General features: G+C 41.7%; 1 protein-coding gene across 2 annotated transcripts in view; it reads left to right on the top strand.

Moving 5' to 3' along the window:
- The window catches only part of HPCAL1 (hippocalcin like 1), a 180,420-nt gene that overhangs the window by 106,415 nt on the left and 60,868 nt on the right, over window positions 1-13,137 (top strand). The window lies entirely within an intron of this gene.

Raw genomic sequence — 13,137 nt, 5'->3', positions numbered from 1 at the left:
CATCCAACTCAAAACTTCCTTGGTTTATTTCTTAAAATTTTGGAGGCTGAACCATGCCACATTTCCATTGTTTCACTGGAGGTTTCATTGGAGACATAGATGGAAGATGATGAATGCAATAGTCTGAGAGGGAGAAAGACTCAAGTGGAAAATTCCACCTATAGGCTGCGTTCACACGGGCGAGATTTCCGCGCGGGTGCAATGCGGTAGGTGAACGCATTGCACCCGCACTGAATCTGGACCCATTCATTTCTATGGGGATGTTCAGATGAGCGATGATTTTCACGCATCACTTGTGCGTTGCGTGAAAATTGCAGCATGCTCTATATTCTGCGTTTTTCACGCAACGCAGGCCCCATAGAAGTGAATGGGGTTGCGTGAAAATCGCAAGCATCCGCAAGCAAGTGCGGATGCGGTGCGATTTTCACGCATGGTTGCTAGGTGACAGTCTATAAACTGTATTACTTTCCCTTATAACATGGTTATAAGGGAAAATAATAGCATTCTGAATACAGAATGCATAGTACAATAGGGCTGGAGGGGTTTAAAAAAATAAACTCATTAACTCACCTTCTCCTCTTGATCTCGAAGTTCCCGGTCTCTTTACTTGAGTTGTGGGCTAAAGGACCTTTGGTGACGTCAGATCTCATGCTCCAATCACATGGTACATCACCACGGTGATGGACCATGTGATTGGAGCATGAGATCTGACGTCACCAAAGGTCCTTTAGCCCACAACTCATCAGTAAACTCAACTCAAAGGTCCTTTAGCCCACAACTCAAGTAAAGAAGAGACCGGGAACTTCGAGATCAAGAGGAGAAGGTGAGTTAATGAGTTTATTTTTTTAAACCCTTCCAGCCCTATTGTACTATGCATTCTGTATTCAGAATCTTATTATTTTCCCTTATAACCATGTTATAAGGGAAAGTAATACAATCTACACTACAACTAACCCAAACCTGAACTTCTGTGAAGAAGTTCGGGTCTGGGTACCAGTGTCGGTTTTTTATCACGCGCGTGCAAAAAACATTGCACCCGCGCGATAAAAACTGAACATCGGAACGCAATTGCAGTCAAAACTGACTGCAATTGCATTCCTACTCGCGCGGTTTTGCCGCAACACACCGGGACGCATCCGGACCTAATCCGGACACGCTCATGTGAACCCAGCCTTAAGTGTTCAGTCACGGATGTAGTAGAAAAGAGCATTCAGTACAATGTGGAAGAAGTAGAAGAGGGGTCAAACAAGTTAGGTCAAACAAACAGGAACACTTCACTGTGCCACAGCATTTCTGTTTCAAATACATCACCCTACTCACTGATTATCTGGGTATTGGGATGTTCTGTGCATGTACCACTTTTCTAGCCCCATTATCACACTCATTGTGCAGACTGCTGGCAGGGAAAGACAATGGTGGAGCAAGACACTGCTGGGTAGCTGTGGTGAACTTGACCACTATTCAAACCAAGCAAATACTTCAGGCCCCAGAGATCAGGGAGCTGGAGACCAGAGTGGGGGTTTAGCTCTTTCCAGCTGTAGATCAGCAGCAGAAGTAGCTAGGTTGCACTATTAGGCTACATTCACACGACCATGCCGTGTTTTGTGGTCCGCAAATAGTGGATGCGCAAAACACGGATGCCACCTGTGTGCGTTCCGCAATTTGCGGAACGGCCGTCCGAATATAGAAATGCCTATTCTTGTCCGCAAAACTGATAAGAATAGGACATGTTCTATTCTTTTTGCAGGGTCACGGAAAGGAGCAACTGATGAGGGCAGAACATGGAGTACTGGCCGCATCTTTTGCGGCCCCATTGAAGGGAATAAGTCTGCATCCGAGCTGCAAAAAATGTGGCTCGGATGCGACCAAAACAACGGTCGTGTCACTTTAGCATTAAACTGAGAGTGGGACTTAGCAGTGCGACAGGGGTCCTCTAGACATACAGTACCTTTTCTTAGATCCCCAGAAAGGCCAAATCTGGCCCTGCTGAGTAGTATTCTGTGTCTTTTCAGCTAATGCTAGCTCTGTTATATAGAATAGTTGAAATAAACATAAAATCCAATAGTTTTATAGTCTATACAAGAAAATATTGTGGTATTACTATCATTATCACCACTTTTTTTATTTCATCTTTTTTCGACTTTTAGATTTTTAGGTCAGAATATATATACATTTGAAAAATTCCACGTCACTCCCAAGAAGTAAATTAAAAGTAGTGTTCTTTATTCACCAAAAAGCGATGTTTCAGTCCTCTTACTGGGACTTTCTCAAGCAGTGAATATATACACACTACTCACAAAAAGTTAGGGATATTTGGCTTTCGTGTAAAATTTATGGAAAATGTAAAAAGCTCACAGTCCAGTGATAGTATATCATGAAAGTAGGGCATTTAAGTAAAAGTATGCAATGGTGATTTCCTCATGTCAAACAATTTATTGAAACAAAAGCCAACACCAGTGGTGGGTATACCCCCACATAAAATGTCAATGTCTCAAAAACTTGTCATCTGGCCTTGTGCATCAATTACAGCTTCACAACGACGTCTCATGCTGTTCAGAAGTCAACTTATTGTCTGCTGAGGCATGGCATCCCACTCTTCTTAAAGGGTGGCCCTCAGGTCATTGAGGTTCTGGGGAACAGAGTTACAAGCCTCTACATGGTGACTCAGCTGATGCTATAGGTTTTCAATGGGATTCAGGTCTAGAGAAAGTGCAGGCCACTCCATTTGAGGTACCCTAGTCTCCAGCAGCCGTTCCCTAATGCGACCTCGATGAGCTGCCGCATTGTCATCCATGAAGATTAAATTAGGCCTGTGTTGTTCATGCAGAGGCATAAGGACTGGATTAATGATGTTATTCAAGTAGTATGGGCTTGTCACTGTACTATTCACAAAGTGTAGGGCAGTTCTGTATTGACTAGACACACCTGCCCACTGTAACACCACCACCAAAGGCTTGTCTGGTGACAACAGTGGCTGATGCATAGCGCTCTCCTTGACGATTGTGCCTGGCATTTTTCATCCGGTTCCGCAGGGCATTGTTTTTTTAATTTTTTTATTTAGCATCTTTATTACTATACAAGCAGTACACGAAAATATAATTCAAAATTAGTATACATTTTCAAACCCACTTTTCCTTTCCCCCCCACCTCTTCTCCCCCCCCCAACATATGATGCGTGCGCCCCCGCCTCCCCCACTACCCCCCTAAAAATTAAGGGAAGGGAAGAAAGAAGAGGGGGCAAAAAAAAATAAAATAAAATAAATTTAGATATAATATAGAATAGTAAATTTTTACATTCATAAAATCCCATCAGAATTACCAGCCGTCCCATATCTTAGCCCATTTCTTAATTCCACCCCTCTGCTTATAGAGAATCCGCTCATAATTTTTTAACTTATTGACCAGATTTATCCATTTATTTACTTCTGGGGCCTGACGTGCAAACCAGCTCCGACTGATCAGGACCCTGGCCAATAGTAATATTCTGCCTATTAGAATCTTTTGGGGTTTATGACTAGTTAATATCGAGAGATCGTTCAGTAAAAACAATTGTGGCTCAAGAGGAATCTGTGTTTTTAGTTTATAAGTAAGAAACTGGTTAATACCACTCCAATATGCCCTGAGTTCTGGGCATGCCCAGATCATATGTATGTAATCCGCACCGGCAGTATCACATCGAGGGCAGTTGGAAGAATCTCTTATTCCACACTTGTTGAGCCAAGTGGGGGTAACATATAGCCTATGATAAATATTGAACTGTATTAGGACATGATTGAAGTTATGGGATAATACATCTGGGTTAGTAAAAATACTCCCCCACCCTACACTTTGTATATTTGGGCAATCCCTCACCCAAGCCTTTTGCCCTGGTGATTGTGTCTCAGAAAACCGTGAATTAATTAATAGTTTATATATATATTTGAAATCTTCATTCTTACTAGTGCCTTCCCAAACCGCTCGTTTAGCGGGGAGGAATTATCTATTTCTAACAGTGATTTATCATCTAGACTAAAAAGTGCAGAACGAAGCTGGAAATACCTAAACCATGACAAATTCTCAACACTATGTGATAATTCCACAAACTGCATGATTTCTCCGTTAACAACCTGTGCCAGGGAAAGAATCCCATTTTTTTGCCAAAATTGATCCTGTGCTATACCATCTAATATCTGTAAGTGAGTGTTGTGCCAAAGAGGCGTGAATATAAGTGATCCTTTTACTCCTAACCATTCTCTGGTAACAGCCCATATTTTCATTAGGAGTTTTATAGTCCCTTTAGGCCCCCGGTCCCTGTTAGTCAATAACCCTGATTCCAGAAGCGTAAATATATTATTATGTGGGGAGCTTCTTACTAGGCTACTCAGGAAGGTGCTATTTGGCCACTCACTGCACGTCCATAAGTGGGCGGCAGTAAAATAGCCCTTGAAGCATGGGAGGTTTAGACCCCCATGGTCCAAAGGCTTATAGAGGTATTCCAATTTGAGTCTCACTCGTTTTCTTCCCCAGATCAGATCATTGATTACTCTTTCCGACTGCTTCACAATGAAGCAGTCATCAGTGTGGAATGTGGCCAAAGGATATCCACTTCTATTCCTTTCTGTGACTCTTCCAATCTCTCTCTACCTCTCTTACAACCTGCTGATGACACTCTGTGAGCACTCTAAGCTCAGTGGCCACTTCCGTGGAACTTCCCGCTTGAAGCCTCGCAATGGTGAGGTACTGTTGACCAATTGTTAGGTGTCGCCTTGGTTTCATGATGTCAAAATGTGAACAGAATGATGAGGAGGACTGTTTAAATACCAATTCTTATGGAACCAGGAAATTTATTGGGCGATTCATGGATCAAACACCTGTTGTAAATTTCATTAAGCTCCTTGTAAGAGAACATCAAGTTGTGCAAAAAGTACTGACACATTGAACAGTTGATCAATGAAAAAATCCAGCAAACCGCCAATATGTTGCGAAATATTAATCTTCTTTATTTCTCATCAATAGATTGTTTCATATAACGCGTTTCGGCATATAGCCTTTATCAATGGATACATAACATGATTCACAGTGACTCTTGTATATATATATATATATATATCAATCAAACAAAGTGACATCATCCACCGCCCTATATGGGCGGGAACAAAAAACATAAACCAACCCGCTTCTTAGTTTCACTATAGCCCGAAAACACATATACAGAGAGGATATCAAAAATCCGAAAATAGTCGATCAGCAAACAGATAGACACTATCGGCTCGCTGATTGACTATTTTCAATTTTGTGATATCCTCTCTGTATATGTGTTTTCGGGCTATAGTGAAACTAAGAAGCGGGTTGGTTTATGTTTTTTGTTCCCGCCCATATAGGGGGGTGGATGATGTCGCTTTGTTTGATTGATGCATATATATAAGAGTCACTGTGAATCATGTTATGTATCCATCGATAAAGGCTATATGCCAAAACGCGTTATATGAAACAATCTATTGATGAGAAATGAAGAAGATTAATATTTCGCAACATATTGGCGGTTTGCTGGATTTTTTCATTGATCCACGTGGAGCACGCTCCTTCCGTGCAACGCCAGGTAATTACAGCGAGTGCCAGCTGGATTCGATTTAACATTGAACAGTTGGACATGTGCATTCAAAAGTTTAGAGAAGGTCACATTAAGTTCACCTGTAAAGTTTAGAGCGCTTTTTAGGTTCATCCTGAAATTTCACCTACAATATGTATTTTTATATTACACTATTTTGTCTCTTTCATTTATTTTTATTGTACATTTTATTTGTTTTATTTCTATATTTTTTCCCTTTTTATTTTACCTCTTAATTTTTTCTATATTTAAATAGATTTTTAGCGCTTTTAGTGTTTTGCATTTTCTTTTGAAGCCCTCCGCCCCAGCTTTTGAATGCCAGAGGTGAATTTGCTTTATCTTGGGCTTGCATTTGGAAATAAATCAGAGTTGGGGAAAATTATCTATTGTGTTTGTGATATTCATCTTTATTTTCTCATAATGTACAGATAAAGTGAATTATGCCATTAGAGCAATAGAGGAAATACATTTTCCAGCTCCAGGTTCTCTTGTAATGTGTATTGTGCACATTGGAAAGGGCCTGATTTGCAAAATCCACCTTCGGGGCATACAGGGCAGCAGCTGATCTCGCTTTTTATAATTTTCTGTATATTTTCTATCATTTGTAGCCTCACTTGAACTATCTCATTATTATTTTTATTAAACTGCACTTTCTACATGGCTTTTGTGCCATGAATTACATCTTAGTTTCTGTTTTATATAAACAGCCATGCGTTTTTGCTAGGGAATTAGTGTTTTATAATGGCAATTAATTATAATACCAGCACCCGTAGACACTATTGCTAAGTTAATTGTAGGTCGTGCAACGTGTTTGTGGTTCCCACCCTTTTTTTTTTAGGGAAAAGTGGGAATAGATCCAGAAGTATAAAGAAATTCTTTATGATTTCTTGTTAGTATCCTTTCCTGGTATTACATAATACAAAGTGCACACCATTTTTAAATGCCCTTTTAGAGAATTCTGATCTAAAAGAAGGGGTGTCCTGTTCAGGATGATCATGAAGTGGAGATGAGCTACAAACAGCATCTTCTGCTGTGAAGGTCCCAGTGCATCTATGTATTATTACACAGACAGCTCATTAATTTTCATTGGAAACTGTGTAATACTCAAATTCTCCTGTGGTGGCGCTGCAGAGGATTTGAACACTTGAGGCTGAGTTCAACTACCGATTACAGCTCTCTGAATTTCAAGGAACCCTTCTAATGAAAAGGGATTGTCTAAAGTGTCCAGCCCCTAACTACAGAAATCTCTTTCGTACCTTAAAGGGGTTGTCCGGGTTCAGGGCTGAACCCGGACATCCCTCCATTTTCACCCCGGCAGCCCCCTGACTTGAGCATCGGAGCAGTTCATGCTCCGATGCTCTCCTTTGTCCTGCGCTAAATCACTCTCCATGGGGCTGCCAGGAAGCCCGGTGACGTCACCGGCACTGATGGGCGGGTTTTAGCGCTGCCCTAGCCAGTAAAATGGCTAGGGCAGTGCTAAAACCCACCCATCAGAGCCGGTGACGTCACCGAACACACTGCCAGGCGGAAGCTTTCGCCCAGCAGTGTGTGATTGCAATCAAAAGAGCCCGTGCCCTGCGCGATTTTGCGCAGGGTTAAGAGCATTAGAGCATGAACTGCTCTGATGCTCAAGTCAGGGGGGCTGCCGGGGTGAAATTATGGGTATGTCCGGGTTCAGCTCTGACAACCAATTTAAGGTTTTGCTACAGTGTATCAGAGAATTGATTCAGTACATTTTAGTAATACTTCAAGTATTTTTTGCAAATTTCAGCTGGAAAAAATGCGCAGTCAAAAAATAAATCACAGTAATTCATGATTGCTGATCTTGTGCCAAACCCTGAACTCAAATTTTAAGGGGTTTTCTAGTTCAAACAAACATTTCCACCTTCAGACACCACTTTACAGTCTGTAATATATTTCATACTTTCTCTGATTGCTGTTGGAAACTGTCAACATGTTTGTGGACAGACACACCCCTAACAATTGGGCTGAGCTCCTAAGGGTGCGGCCACACAGTCTGGTTTCTTCATGCAGTTTTGGCACTCAGAACCAGGAGTAAATTCTAAAAACAAGAGGTCTTATATTTCTTTTTTAGTTTTTCTCCTTTTATAATCCACTCCTGATTTTGGCTTCCAGAACTGCAAGCAGAAAACTGACCACGCAGCCATACCCTAAGGAAAAGATAGCATCTACTAGTATGCGAATGACCCAAGCAAGTGGGGAAATGAGGGGAATTTCAGCTCTGAAGCCTAAAGATTGGTGAATTCAGCTCTAAAGTATAATACATGCTGTAAATCAGGATCATTATAAGATACAATGCATTTTAGAAGTTTGCTCAAATCTTTTGACAGATAAGGCCAAGTTCACACTTCAGTTATTTGATCAGTTATTTCCATCAGTTATTGTGAGCTAAAACCAGGTGAGGGTCAAAAACACAGAACAGGCTCAGATCTTTCCATTACACCGTATGTCTGTGGAGGCTTCACTATGGGTTTTGGCTCACAATAACTGATGGAAATAACTGACCAAATAACTAAAATGTGAACTCAGCTTAAGGGCTCATGCACACGACCGTACGTATTTTGCAGTCCGCAAAAAACACGGATGACATCCGTGTGTATTCCGTATTTTGTGGAGCGGAACAGAACATCTGGCCCCTAATAGAACAGTACTGTCCGTTATGCGGACAATAATAGGACATGTTCTATTTTTTTGCAGAATGGACATACGAAAAACGGAATGCACGCGGAGTAACTTCCATTCTTTTTGTGGACCCATTGAAAGAAAACTGAACGGACACGGAAAGAAAATACGTTCGTGTGCATGAGCCCTAAGATAGACATATCCTGGCAGGTATAAATAGGCGTAGCAGGGCACGTGATTGGTCACATGCATGTAGTACAATATATCAGAAAAATGATTACAATTTAGGTTTGTTTTTCTTAAACTAAAATTCTCATTTTTATTTGTTCTGACATTCATATAAAGCGTCAGCTCAGGATTCATCTGAAGTTCCGGCTTAGGTTTGATGCTCAGAGAGACGTGTGATAGACTTCTGTAATGTCTTTCTGTTTCATCTCCTAATTCAATAATGTCTTTTATGTTCTTAAGCTGCAGACGTGCTATATATAAGTAATGGCAGATAATGTGTATATTTGCAGCACAACAGGCGGTATTCTACAACCATTTTCCATAATCTTCACTCCCTTCTTCTCTTCTGTGCTCGATCGCATTAATGCATGAAGTAGCTTTTCTCGCGTTACTCATTGCCATTTCTTGATGCAAGTGTCACATTTTGCGCAGCACTTAAGATGTATGTGTATCCTGCAGGGAGGAACCGGGAATTGTTAACCTCGATTGACACCAAAATATTAGTCTTTCATTTCCATTCCATTGGGATTCAATTCAAATTACTATCCTAAGTTCCTAACATTTAGGCTACGTCTACACAATGACATTTGTCGCGCAACAATAAGTCGCGCGACAGATAGGGCACAACTACACTGCAACATTTGTAGCGCAACATTTTGTTGCACTAATGTCGCGCGACAATTTTTATAATGGCAGTCTATGGTGTCGCACTGCAACATGCAACATGCTGCGACTGCGATGCAACAGTCGCAGAAAAATCCATCTCGAATGGATTTTCTGCGAATGTTGCGTCGCAGTCGCAGCATGTTGCATGTTGCAGTGCGGCACCATAGACTGCCATTATAAATATTGTCGCGCGACAATAGTGCAACAAAATGTCGCGCGACAAATGTCGTCGTGTAGACGTAGCCTTTATGACCACACAAAGAAAAAGTACTGTGCAGGCAACAAACTTAAAATCTGGTTTTACAAATACGATAGAAGATGTGAAATGAACAGAATATTTAATGAGACTTGGGGCAGGAAAATTAATTAAAAATATCTTTTTGTCTTTAGGCTGAAAATTTAACTTATAATTCATTCTTTATTAACAAAATCAAAAAATTGCATCTTTGAGCTCTGAGGCTAGAAATTCTTGCAATGACTTCTAACCCACTTCCAAAGTAGTCATAGCAGCCCCACCTTCCTTTACTACTCACAGAAGGACCCTCTTATTCTCTTAGTAGTTGCAGAAGGACCTCCTTCTGTTTCCCCATGGGTCAGAACAGACCTCACCCTTCCCATTCCCTCACATTCCTTCAGTAGTCAAAGAAAGGCCAACCCACCTTTTCCCAGTGGTCACAGCAGGGTTCTCTCATTCAAATTAGTGGTCACAGAAGGACCTCTCCTTCCCATGATACGCTTACTGCTAATAGGAAGCTTCAAGTGAGTATCTTATTGCTGGCTGCTAAAAGACGCCTCTTGTTCCTGCATTGATCTCTGCTAACATAGACCAATAACTCCAGTGAATATAGAGTCTTTAGAGGAACAGATAAGGCTTCTCTGATGTTTCTCTAAAGGCTTCTCTGATGTCTCTTTCCACCAGAAATTGTAGAGGTAAAACATTTGGTGGGACCTAGAGTAATTGTAGAGCACAAGGTGAAACGAAAGTATGTTGCTAAGATTAGTTTAATGTGTGTAAGCAACTTCTATAGAATATGTATGCATTCTACATACTGTAGGACAACAGGTCCCATAGGACTGGTCCAGATATCTTGGAACATTCATGGCACTTGTTCCACATGATCTAATTGCTTGTATTGTACTAATATTTGGTATAAGGTTGCCTGCAGTACCAGGGGGTAAGGTGGGCTTATAGCAAGAACAAATACTGATCCTCATCTCGTTGTTGGTTTTTGCTCCTATAACTTCTCATTGGCCTTGGTACTGGAGAAGCATACTGATGTAGTTGGTGTTGCTGAGACATGGCTGGACTCTTCTCACGGTTGAGATGTAAATCTTCAAGGTTTTACACTCTTCAGAAATTATACGGCTAACTGCGAAGGTGGTGGTGTATGTCTGTATGCTAGGAGTAATATGAAAGTAAGTGTGAAAGAAACAATTGTGAATGACGGTTGTGTACTGTATATTGCTAGGATATGACACGAATGTCAGACAGTTGTGGGTCCCATCTTCAGAACAGGGCCCAAAGTGAAGGAGAGCACCTTTGGGTCCCATCTCCAGAACAGGGCCCAAAGTGAAGGAGAGCACATCATGCATGTACAGCGTCCTCTCCAGTCACTGCTATAGGAGTTCCAAGTGCTGGCTCAGTTATTTCCATCTGTCCAATAACCGTGAATGGAGAGGTGGCCGCAATTGCCACTCTGTAGCAATTATTGGAGAGCATGCTGTGAATGCACGGTGTGCTCTCCTTCACTTCTAGGCCCTGGTCCTAGAGATGGGACCTGCACCTACCTGACTTTTATGTCACATCCTAGTGATATACAGTACAAGAGATGTTGAGATAGGACCAGAGGTGTAGCTGTAGAGGGTGCAGAGGTAGCAGTCACTACAAGAGCCTGAGGGGGCCCAAAGACCCTTGGGCCTCATAAGAAGACACCGGTATTATAGAAAGTGTATGCTGGTCAAGTTACACCTTTGGCTGGAGGGAAGAGGTTAGGTCAAGAATTTGGCATGGGGGGTGCTGTTTCAATTTTTGTCTCAGGCAGCAGGAAGGCTAGGTGCTTCCCTGCCCCTGGACACGAAGCACTGAGGAAAGGGGGGCCCAAGCTGAACTCTTGCACCAGGGCCCATAAGCCTTTTAGCTATGCCACTGGATCGGACAACCCCTTTAATTCAATGAGCTGTTGGGTCCTCCAGGAACAGACACCCTCTGTGGTTGCTCTCCGCTCCATGGGGAGCAGGGGTCCCCTTCTATTAACTCAGAGTTTCCTAAGGGGTTATGAGAAATTGAGTTTCCAATCTAAACAACCCCTTTTGATATCTGTAAGTTACTAGATATGGTCTATTACATTCCTCTTTTCCCTAGTAGTAGATGCACTATATGTATTATTAGAGCGTGGCTGGTGTATTTCTGTATTTAGCGATACAGTATGTTGGGGCCAGAAGAACATATTAAACCGGCTGACAGGCCCCGTAGATAACATGAAGTTATTGTCAGGCAACAAGCAGCATTAGTCATGGCCCTCCTGATACTACTCTGCTGATGTCAGAGCCGATAACGCTGCTGCCAAAGTCCTGATCGTTCATCACTGGTGTTGATTCAGCTCAAAATTTAATTAAAGCTTTAGATCATCTACACCATGTAGAGATGGTTACTGGTTGTCATCACTTCTTGTAATGTTCAACTGCCCCTGCCCCCCCCCCCCCCCCCCCCCCCCCCACACACACACACACGAGGTTAGATTTACCTACAGACCCTTGGATTGGACTAAAGGGAGGGCAGTTTGGGCTTGTGTATGGCCTTCAACTCCCTGCCCTTGTATGTAGGTTGAAACCTGCCAGGCCACACAAACTGGCATGGTCTTCATATGGGTATTGTCTACACTTCTAATCCCTAGGGACCCCTATCTCTTGTGGGTTCAACAGGAATTTTTCTTTTTTTCGGGAAAACGCCTTCCAAAATCAAGGACAGCCAACATTTTTTTACAGACAAATTGGAAAGCCATAATGAGTGATAAAGATTGAGTCATACATGTCTATAGCACAATATACTGATAAGAACTCATTGCCTGCATTTGCTGTCATCTGTAAAATTGTGATAATTACCACTAAAATAATATAGTCAAGCACCACCTGCTTAAAAAAAAAATCAGACAGATCTATCTTTTTTCCTGGACATAGGAAAAAAGTTGCCTATTTTTACGGACTCTCCAGAAATTTCTGGACAGTTGCCAACCCTGGTCCACGAGGGCTGCTTAGCCATCCTACACAGCTATGAGCAGTCACCTCTTCATCATTAGCTTAAGTAGTCACCTCTTTTATATATATCCTACAATTTTCACAATTCTGTTCCACTCCTCCACTTCCCAATTTGGGGCGTGTCCCTGCAGAGTCTGACACTATTCAATAAGTGACGCCACTGTCAGACTGTGCAAGGACACCCTAAATTTGTAACACCCAGTTTGAGATTCTTTAATAAACTTCAAGTAGCAATAATTGAGGAACAGAACAACAGTAATAGTAAAAGTAATTGTAAAAGATGATCCAGAATTGTTGTTGTATGGGGAATGCAAGCGTTAATAAAACAGATGTGTAGGAGAGGTGAGCCATGTTTTTCTAATCCCATTCAACCCAGTAAATGTGATCTGAATGTTGCCGTCCATTTTCTTTGTATTATAAGTTTGGGGTCCCTTTTTTTTTGGGAGGGGGTGTTTAAAAAGAAAAGTAATGGGGCAGCACTATGTCTGCAGCAGAAAATCCATTGCACATCGGTGTTCCTATAAAGGGTTAACTCACTAAACCTTTCTTTAGCTCTGCTCAGACTAGACTCCACAACTAACCAGTGAGCAGACCAGGTTCATCACCCTGGCTACCTAAAGAGTTTGTCAATATTAAACCTATATTTTGCTCAAACATAGCTATTTGGTTCACACAGTGCATAGAAAGACAAGTACTTCAACAATAAAACACAACATTTAACTCAGGTTTTGTTTTTACTAAACTTTTTATTAAACGCT

Source organism: Bufo bufo, chromosome 4 (genome assembly GCF_905171765.1).
Source record: "Bufo bufo chromosome 4, aBufBuf1.1, whole genome shotgun sequence".
In the NCBI taxonomy this organism is placed as follows: Eukaryota; Metazoa; Chordata; class Amphibia; order Anura; family Bufonidae; genus Bufo; species Bufo bufo.
Note: the sequence above shows the minus strand (reverse complement) of the source record. Positions and strands in the feature narration are given on the sequence as shown.